Raw genomic sequence first — 9,554 nt, forward strand, 5'->3', positions numbered from 1 at the left:
TTCCAGGTTTATTGAAAAAAATCGACATATTTGTAAATTTAAGAAATGATTTCTTATAACATTGCAAACCTTTAACATTGTGTAAATTTTGTACAATTTGATAAATTGGTATACATCTTTATTGCAATATAATCTACATAAAAATGTTAATACATCTACTATCTCGTATAGTTGCCACTGTTTTTTATGCATTTATCATAAGGAATTTTAAGATCTACTCTCTTAGCAACTTTTATGTATATAGTATAGTAGAGATAAACTTCAGAGGTCTTGTGGGTTTTGTTCCAGACTGCCTCAATAAAGTGATTATCTCAATAAACTAAGTCAAATTATTATATTTTTTGGTTTCCCAGTGCATATAAAAAATTATGTTTCCCAGTGCATATAAAAAATAAAAACTATACTGCACTGTTCAAAAGCATTATGTTTTTAAAGAAAAACAATGTATATACCTTAAGTACACTAGTTCTGAGTTTTCAGTGGGTCATAATTACTGATCACAGATCACCATAACAAATACAATAATAATGAAAAAACTTGATATATTGCAAGAATTACCAACATGTGACAAAGAGACACAAAATGAGCAAATGTTGTTAGAAAAATGGTGGCAGCAGACCTCTTTTATACAAGATTGCTATAAACTTTCAACTTGTAAGAATGTGATATATGCAAAGTTTAATAAAGGGAAGCACAATAAAAAAAAGTATGTATATCTTATTAACTATGATCATCATGCTGTACATTAGATCCCCAGAACTTTTTCATATTATAGTTGCAAGTTTGCACCCTTGGACCACCTTACTCCACCCCAGGTTCACCCCTTGTCAACTCAACTCTAAGTTTCCATTAGTTTTCCTTTTCCTCAGATTCTGTATGTAAGGGATATCATAATACATAAATTAAAAAAATATACAAAATCTTTGAAATATTTCACTTAGAATAATACCTTCAAGATCCATCCATGCTGTTGTAAATGGCAGTATTTCTTAATTTTTCATGGTTAAGTAGTATTCCGTAGTATATATTTACCATACTTATTTTACTCATTCATCCATTAATGGATACTGAAGTTATTTCCATCTCTTGCTTAGAGTTAATAATTTTATAATAAACATAAGAGTGCAGATATGTCTTTGAACAGTGAACTTCGTTTTCTTTAGATAGATACCTAGAAGTGGGATTACTGAATCATATGGTAATTTTACTTTTAATAATATGAATAATCTCCATACTGTTTTCCATACAAATTTATATCCCTATTACAGTGCATAAGTTCCCCGTTTTCCCCAATATTTACCAAAATTGGTTAGTTTCAATTTTTTGGTAGTATATATTCTAATATCTTGCTGTGTTTTTCAGAGGTAAACAACAACAACAACAACATAAGGACTTTGCCCTGAGATTTTTACGTTGAGCACTTTTTAATGCTCCTGTTGGTCATTTATATAACTTTTTTGAAAAAAAAAGTCTATTGAGATCCTTTTGCTATTTTTTTAATCATATATTTTTTTCTATTTGTATCTGTTGGTTATTAACCTCTTTTCAGATATAAGATTCGTAAGTATTTTCTTAAATTCTGTGGATTGTGTTTTCATTCTCTCTCCCTTTTTTTGGCAATGCAGAAACGTTAGTTTGATGTAATACCATTTATTTATTTTTGCTTTTTTTGCTTGTGTTTTTAGTCTGGTATCCAAAAAACTATTGGCAAGACCAATGTCAAGGAGAATTTTTCCTATGTTTTCCTTTAGGAAATTTAGTTTCATGCATCACCTTTAAGTCTTTAATCTATTTCAAGTTCAGACTTATGAGTGATATAAGGTTCCCTTTTCATACTGTTTATGTGACTATTCAGTTTTAAATATCATTTATTGAACAGACTATCTTTCCCCATTACATATGTTGGCCCCTGTCAAATATTAGGTGACTGTATGAAAGGATTTATTTCTGGACTCTCAATTCTGTTCTACTTGTTTATTGGTCTGTTTTTATGCCAGTATACTTTATTGTTTTGAGCATGAGGGCTTTGTAGTATAGTTTCAAATCAAGAAGTGTAATCTCCCTTCTTCATTCTTTCTCAGAACTGCTTTGATTATTTGTTGTCTTTTATGGTCTCATATAAACTTTAGGATTCTTTACTTACTTCTGTAAAACAATAATATTGGATTTTTTTTTAAGATTTTTAATTTATTTATTTGACAGAGAGAGATGACAAGCAGGCAGAGAGGCAGGCAGAGAGAGAAGAGGAAGCAGGCTTCCTGCTGAGCAGAGAGCCTGATGCGGGGCTCGATCCCAGGACCCTGGGATCATGACCAGAGCCGAAGGCAGTGGCTTAACCCACTGAGCCACCCAGGCGCCCCTAACATTGGATTTTTGATAGGAATTGGATTTACAGATGGTTTACGGTAGTATGGACATTTTAACAATGTTAATTCTTACCATTCATAAATATGAGCTATCTTTCCATTTCTGTCACCTTCAATTTCTTTATCAATGTCATAGTTTATGGAGTACAGATCTTTCATCTTCTTAGTTAAATCTATTCCTAAGTATTTTATTATTTTTGATGCTATTGTGAATTAGATTGTTTTCTTTATTTTTTCAGATAGTTCATCATTAGAATGTTAAAATGCTCCTGTCTTGTGCTTACTTTGGCAGCACATATACTAAAATTGGAATGATGCAGAGAAGATTAGCGTGATCACTGAACAAGGATGACATGACAAACTGGGAAGCAGTCCATAAAAAAAAAAAAAGAAACAAAACAAAATTCTTTTCTTTTATATATTGATCTTGTATTTGGTAATTTTACTAAATTTGTTTATTCAAATTTTTTGTGAATTTTTTAGGATTTTTTAACATGTAAGTTCATGTTATCCAAAAAAAGAAAATTTTACTTCTTCCTTTTTTTTTTTTTTTTTTTGGAGTCTCTTATTTCTTTGTGTTCCTTGTTTCTCTGGCTAGGACATCCACTACTGTGTCAAATGAGAGTAGTGAAAATGGACACACTTGTCTTTCTTCTGATCTTTAAGGGGAAAACTTTCAAAAGTTTTGATTGAATATGAGATTAGCTCTGGGCTTGCAATCTGTGTTTTTTCTTTAATGGGTTTTTTAAATTATTTTTTAAAATTTTTTATATAATGTGTTTTTATCCCTAGGGGTACAGGTCTGTGATTCACAGCACTCACCATCACTCACCATAGCACCTGCCCTCTCCAATGTCCATACCCCCACCATCCTCTCCCAACACACCTCCCCCCAGCAACCCTCAGTCTGTTTTGTGAGATTCAGTCTTTTATGGTTTGTCTCCCTCCTAATACCATCTTTTTTTATTTTTTTTTCGTACGCCCGAAACTGCCTATGTTGCATCTCCACTTCATCATATCAGGGAGATCATATGATAGTTGTCTTTCTCAGATTGATTTATTTCGCCAAGCATAATACCCTCTAGTTCCATCCACGTCATCACAAATAGCAGGATTTCATTTTTTTTGATGGCTGCATAGTATTCCATTGAACATATATACCACATCTTATTTATTGATTCATCTGTTGAAGGACATTTAGTTTCTTTCCATAGTTTAACTATTGTGGACATTGCTGCTATAAACATTTGGGTGCATGTGCCCCTTCAGAATGCCACGTTTGTATCTGTAGGGTATATACCCAGTACTACAAGCACTGGGTCATAGGGTAGTTCTATTTTCAGCTTTTTGAGGCACGTCCACGCTGTTTTCCAGAGTGGTTGCACCAGCTTGCATTCCCACATACAGTGTAGGAGGGTTGCCCTTTCTCCACATCCTCGCCAGCATCTGTCATTGACTGACTTGTTCATTTTAGCCATTCTGAACGGTGTGAGGTGGTATCTCATTCTGGTTTTGATTTGTATTTCCCTGATGCCGAGTGATGTGGAGCATTTTTTCATGTGTCTGTTGGCCATTTGAATGTATTCTTTGATGGAACATGATAGTGAGCTTAGGGAATCACCAAGTTAATGAAAGAGGTGCCTCTTGTAGGTGAAGTAAGAGTGAGAGAAAGAAAAGAGGGCTTATCCTAGATTGGAGAACTCGGGGCTGAAAAGGACCCTCATCTGGGAGCAGAGAAAGTGGTCCAGAATCAGAGGCACAGAGGACTCCCAACACCTTCCACAGAAGCGGAGCACCTAAAGACATAGTGCCATTACCCCTGAAAATCTAGGCATGGAGGTATTCTCTTTAGGCAAATAGGCATCGGAGAATAGTTTGTCCATAGCCCAGTCACTGACTTCAAGAGGAAAAGCTATACCAGCTCTCGAAGCAGGCCGGATAGCTCAAGCAACAGCAGCCAAGCCAAAATCCTTATCCCCTGCATTTCTGAACAATGACAGAGCAGCGGTTCTGTCTAGAACCAGGAGGTATTCAGAAGTCAATTGTTGGGTCCCGGGTTGTGTCCATCAGTTCAGACGCGGCCTTCAGATCAACTCATGATTCCAGGGCCTTGGCATTGACTCTGTTCTCAGGTTCTCTGCTCAGGGGCAAGTAAGCTTCTCCCTCTCCAGCTCCACCCCCTGATTGGGATCTCTCTGCCTCTCTGTCCAAACGTGCATGTGCATGTTCGATAAGATAACAAAGACAAAAACAGTGCACAATAATTGACTGGGGCCAAAGGATGTTTTATTGAATTTGGACCTAGGTTCCTATGGAGGGCAGCCAGGTATAGAGAACCTCCCACCATCCTAAAATGCCCGACCTTCGCTTGGAGCTTCCTTGTTCATTCTCCTGTTCTTTGCCTTCCTGGATCTCCTCACCAACCTGCAGCATCCGCTGTCTGTCGTGCTGTACTGACCCCTTGTTAACACATTGTGCATCCTCTCGGGGCTCCATTGGAACATGCCCATCTTCCTCAAGAGGCACTGTTTGCTTATCGCATGGAACCATTTGGGGGATGGTCATGAGAGGGTGAAGGCAGGCTTGTGCTGCCACATCTCCATGCAGTTCCACAGAGGGTAGCTGATCCACCATGAGGGAGTGCTCAAGGTTCTTCCACATTCGAATCCTCTTCAATGCGTCCTTTTGCACATACAAGTTGTCTTCCTGAAATGGGCACCGAAGTCTTTCAGATGGCTTCACTTGGGCTTGGGTCTCTTCCAACATGCTCTCCGTTGGCTTCTGTGGACTCCAAGAACATGAGTCCGTCCTGGACCTAAGGTTCTAGGGTGTAGAGTCTGCCTTGGATGAATGGTGTTTTTGGAAGATTGGGAGGCCTTGTTGGCACCGTTTCTGGAGACCATCGAGGTACTCGTGTGCTTGCTGTGGAAGATTCCAGACATGTCTTTGGCACGGTTGCGGGGGTTCACTTTGAGCTTCCCTTGGGTGGACCTTTTCCTGTTGAGATGCTCCATGATTTGGTGGGAGGGTCTCACCCTTACGCAGGGCTCGGATTTCCTCCCCTGAGGCTTTGCTTGTGGTCTGTTAGTTTCTTGGCCTGTCGTGGCTAAGATGGAATGAGGGATCCTTGCCTTTCTCCGAGGTCCAGAGGGCTGGTGCTGACACTCACGACCAAATACTACGAATTGGGCCATGGAGAAGTTGACACCGACTCGCTTCGCAAACTGCCTTGGTGAGAGACCCAGGCGGCTCCAGCGGTTTGGGATGGCTTGGGGTCCTCTTGGCCCACCCATGACTACTCCAGTCAAGTGTAGTGATCAGGCCTGGGTTGATGAGGAGTGGTTGCTATGACCTCAAGGCTTTGTGACATCACAGATGCTGGCTTCACTGAAGCAGCTGTCCCTCTCCCATGACCTTGGTGTCCTATGGCTTTAAGTAGGAAGCCCCGGGAAGGACAGAACAAGAGCCCTCTGAACCTGATCAAGAACTCAGGATGTCTTGTGGGTTAATGTCCAACTTCCCCTTTCTGGAGACATAGAGGAAGGAAAATGACATTCAGTATACCTTCCTTTAGGCCAACATATCCCCAGAGACGGCAAGGTGTCCTTTTACACTACAATTTCTAGATATCTCAAGAAAAGGTGAGGCCTCGCGGGTATAAGCAGCTCTCCGTGGGGTTTGTCGTCCTGTGGGTGAGAGCGTACTTTGTCAGCGTCTTTTGCCTATGGGTCAGTGATGACTAAGATACGGAAAGTCCCTTTCGGAGGTAAAAGGTGAGGGCATCGCTATATGGTGCTGTCTGTGGCCTCGTCTCCTAGTGTTCTGAAACACGCGGCTAAGGGATGAGGCCTCTGTCTACCTGGCTTTCCCTTAAATACCTTTGCAAAGTCTTTGAGGAGAGTGATATTCTGCATCTGAGCTAACTCTCAATGAAGAGGCCTGGACCGAACCCGTTGTTATTATTAGTTAACTGTACTTGTTGTGGTAACGGGTATAAACATGTGGACCAAGACTCTTTAGTCAGAAGGAAAGGGACGGCCTATACCGAAGGCTTGCAAGGCCCATTCGAGCAGAACTTTGGAGTGAGTCGCAATGCCCTTGCAAGGACTAGTGGATCAGAAAGTTTGGGTCCATTTCGGCACCACAGTATTCCTCTGCCGTCGAGTGAATGAACCCCTGGACCTTGCCTTGACATGAATGTCCCATGCCCTGCTGTTGGGAAATGGAAAAGGCAAGCAAACAAAGGGAAATGTCATATGGCTACCCACAATATGTGCCTCGGGAGGAATACCTTGGCCCACTTAAGGAAGGGAATAATAAAGGGCAAGAAGTCAGAGAAGGAGACCCACCAGGAGTGACTCAGGACTCTGAGAATCCAGCTGAGGGCTACCGAAAAGAGAACTGATTAATGGGTGGTCAGGAGTTGTGGCATATATTAGGAGGAGCACTAGGACGTCCATGCAACTAAAGCATCCGTGAATACTCTGTCAAAAATGGATGATGGATGATAGGCAGGCTTTCTCAACAGAACAGCAACAAGAACAACATCAATTCATAGGAAAACAATGTGGCCCTCTCAAAACCAAAGGAAGTCACAGGGAGAAAAGGAAAGAATTATATTGTTTATTATCTTTCCTTATTGAAATGACATGGGTGGGTTTCCTAAAATGTCCTTCTTTGAATTGGGTCTTTATCCTTGTAAATTAGAGTTTACCCACCTCTTCCATCTCTGGATTTGATGAGAGGACATGACAATGCCTTCACTAAATACATAGAAGAGTGGCCCAAGCAAATGACTTGACCTGGCCTTCTGTGTGTTGGCAGGGGTTGGATTACTGCTTCAAAGGCTTCCGTCTAAACTAGAGAGCTGAGATTTTGTAGGTTTCCTGACCTAATCTTGGAAGTTTCTATGTGTCTGGGAATTTATCCTTTTCTCTCAGTTCTTGGATTTGCTAGCATAAATGTGTGGCTATGCCTTTTCGGTTATTCTTTTTTCCTTGCTACCAGTTGTGATGTGGTTTCATACTTGCAGCTGTGTGCTTGTCTCCCTGTTTTATCCCAGTAATGGCTTCTGCGGTTTGTTCCTGTTGTCAAAACTCAAGTGTGAGATCTCCTGATTTTTTTCCTATTGGTTTGTTTGTATTTCCTTAATTTTGATAATCACATGTCTGATTTCAATTTTTCTGTTAACTTTGGAGTTTGGTTTTTCTTCATCTTGTTCCTTCAGTCGTCCTTTTAGGTGGCTTTCTTTTTCGGTGTTTTTAAATTTTGGAAATGCACACATTTAACCCTATATTGTTTCCCCATAAAATGTTTTGGCATCCTCCTCTAAGTTTCTTAGAATTCCTTCGTTCATGGCTCTTCTTTTCCTTTGGATTTTCTTTCTTGCATTCATTGCAGTTCGTGAATGTGTTGTGTTTTCCACTTTAGTGTCTGGCTGTATTTCCAATTTGAAAGTGATATCTTCCTGTTTTCATACCTTCGTGATGATAAGTGCACAGGATAGGTTTTGACTTCTCTTCCATGAATTATGACTGGATTTGGACTCGAGCTCATGACCTGCGATAGACAAAGTTAGGTCTGCTGCTGGGAAGAACATATCTTATTGTCCTCAGAGACGCAATCTTACTCATGGACCCCCCAAAGTTCAGGTGGTCTCGAATGCCCATGTGGACGTCTGTTATTCCTTAGCACCTTCCCATCCAGATAATCTGTCCTGTGCTTAACCTGGATATCATAGTTGCCAACAGTATTGGATAAACGTCGCCATCTCCATTCCTGTGTGTTCATAGGCTTCCAACGTTTAGATACACCTTTTTTCTTGGTGGATATGTTGGCAATTCTTCCAGGTTTCTGATGTTTTGATGCTCCATCAAGACAAAACACCTTCCGCTTAGCTTTTTTCTCTCGAAGGCATAAAATGACTCTCGCTGACTTAGGCACAAACACTTTGGCTCTCTTCTCCTTGGGAATAGCATAACCTACATCTTCCCTGTTTCTTCACTTGCAAGCTATGAGTATCTTTATAGTCGAAGGAAATCTCCTATGGGCAACAGAAGGACGAGCCTGTTTAATATTTGCTGTTTTCTTATGGATGTTTCTATTTTTTTTTTTTTTTTGATTTGGAATTTCAACCACTGTTACAAACTGTTTGTATTGACGGGAGTCTTTAGTCCTGAGTACTGAATGTATTATTGATAGGTAATAGTTCACTTTCTCATTTCGGTTGGCTTCTGACTTGGATTCTATTTGCCTTTCACCTATATGGTATTTTCTTGGGGTTGCTTCATTGGTACGATTCCTCGCTTCCTTCCCATATTTTGCATGTCTTATCTTTGTGTGTTTGCATGTGCATGTGTTAATGCTGTGTGGTGTGTGTGTGTTTCACATCACAATTATTATTAAAATACGAGAGAATGGAATTCGGTCTCTTGTGGGTAGCAATTCAATTTGACATGCCTTGAAATCTCACATTCCATTAGTTTCAGGAAATCTCCTGCAAGGAATGTCATCTCTTGTCCTCTTCAAGAATCCCGTGTTCTCACAAAACGGCCTTCCAACAAACAGCACCATTTGAATTCCTCATTAGAGTCATAATGTTTGTCCCAATACCCTTTCTTTTTCGTATGTTTCTTGACTGTCATGAGTTAGTGAAATCGTCTGTTTATTGTCTTTCTGAGAATGATAGATGTGACAAAGTCCAATGCTCTCCGCAAGACTGCCATAAGAGACATGTGGAAGAATTCCTTCTTGCTTATGTCACAGTACAAATTGTGGTGACATGAAGACACTGAGATGGTAGTAGTGTCTAATAACCTCATGCTTCTTCAACCATGAAGGCAACAAAAAGATGACCACAACAACTGCAGTGGGGTGGAAATTGACCTGAAGCCTACAAGGTAAACTCCACAGCGAAAGAGAACGGAAGTTGCAGAGATGATGGGAGAAGGTTGGAGACATGGCTCAGGGGAGATTTGGTTGGTTCGTGGATCAGAGGGCTGGAGTCCATGAAGAGGACCAAAGCACAGGAGAGCAGGGCACCCTGGGAACACACAAGGAACCTGTTTCCCAGTGCCGTTGACTGTGAGACGCAGAGGGTCTGAAGGGCACGAGTACTTGACAACACAAGTGTTGAGGGCTGAAGTTTTCCTATCAGCAGGCTTGGCAGACATCAACTTGAAAGAACAC

Source organism: Mustela nivalis, assembly GCF_964662115.1.
Source record: "Mustela nivalis genome assembly, contig: HAP1_SCAFFOLD_430, whole genome shotgun sequence".
Lineage (NCBI taxonomy): Eukaryota > Metazoa > Chordata > Mammalia > Carnivora > Mustelidae > Mustela > Mustela nivalis.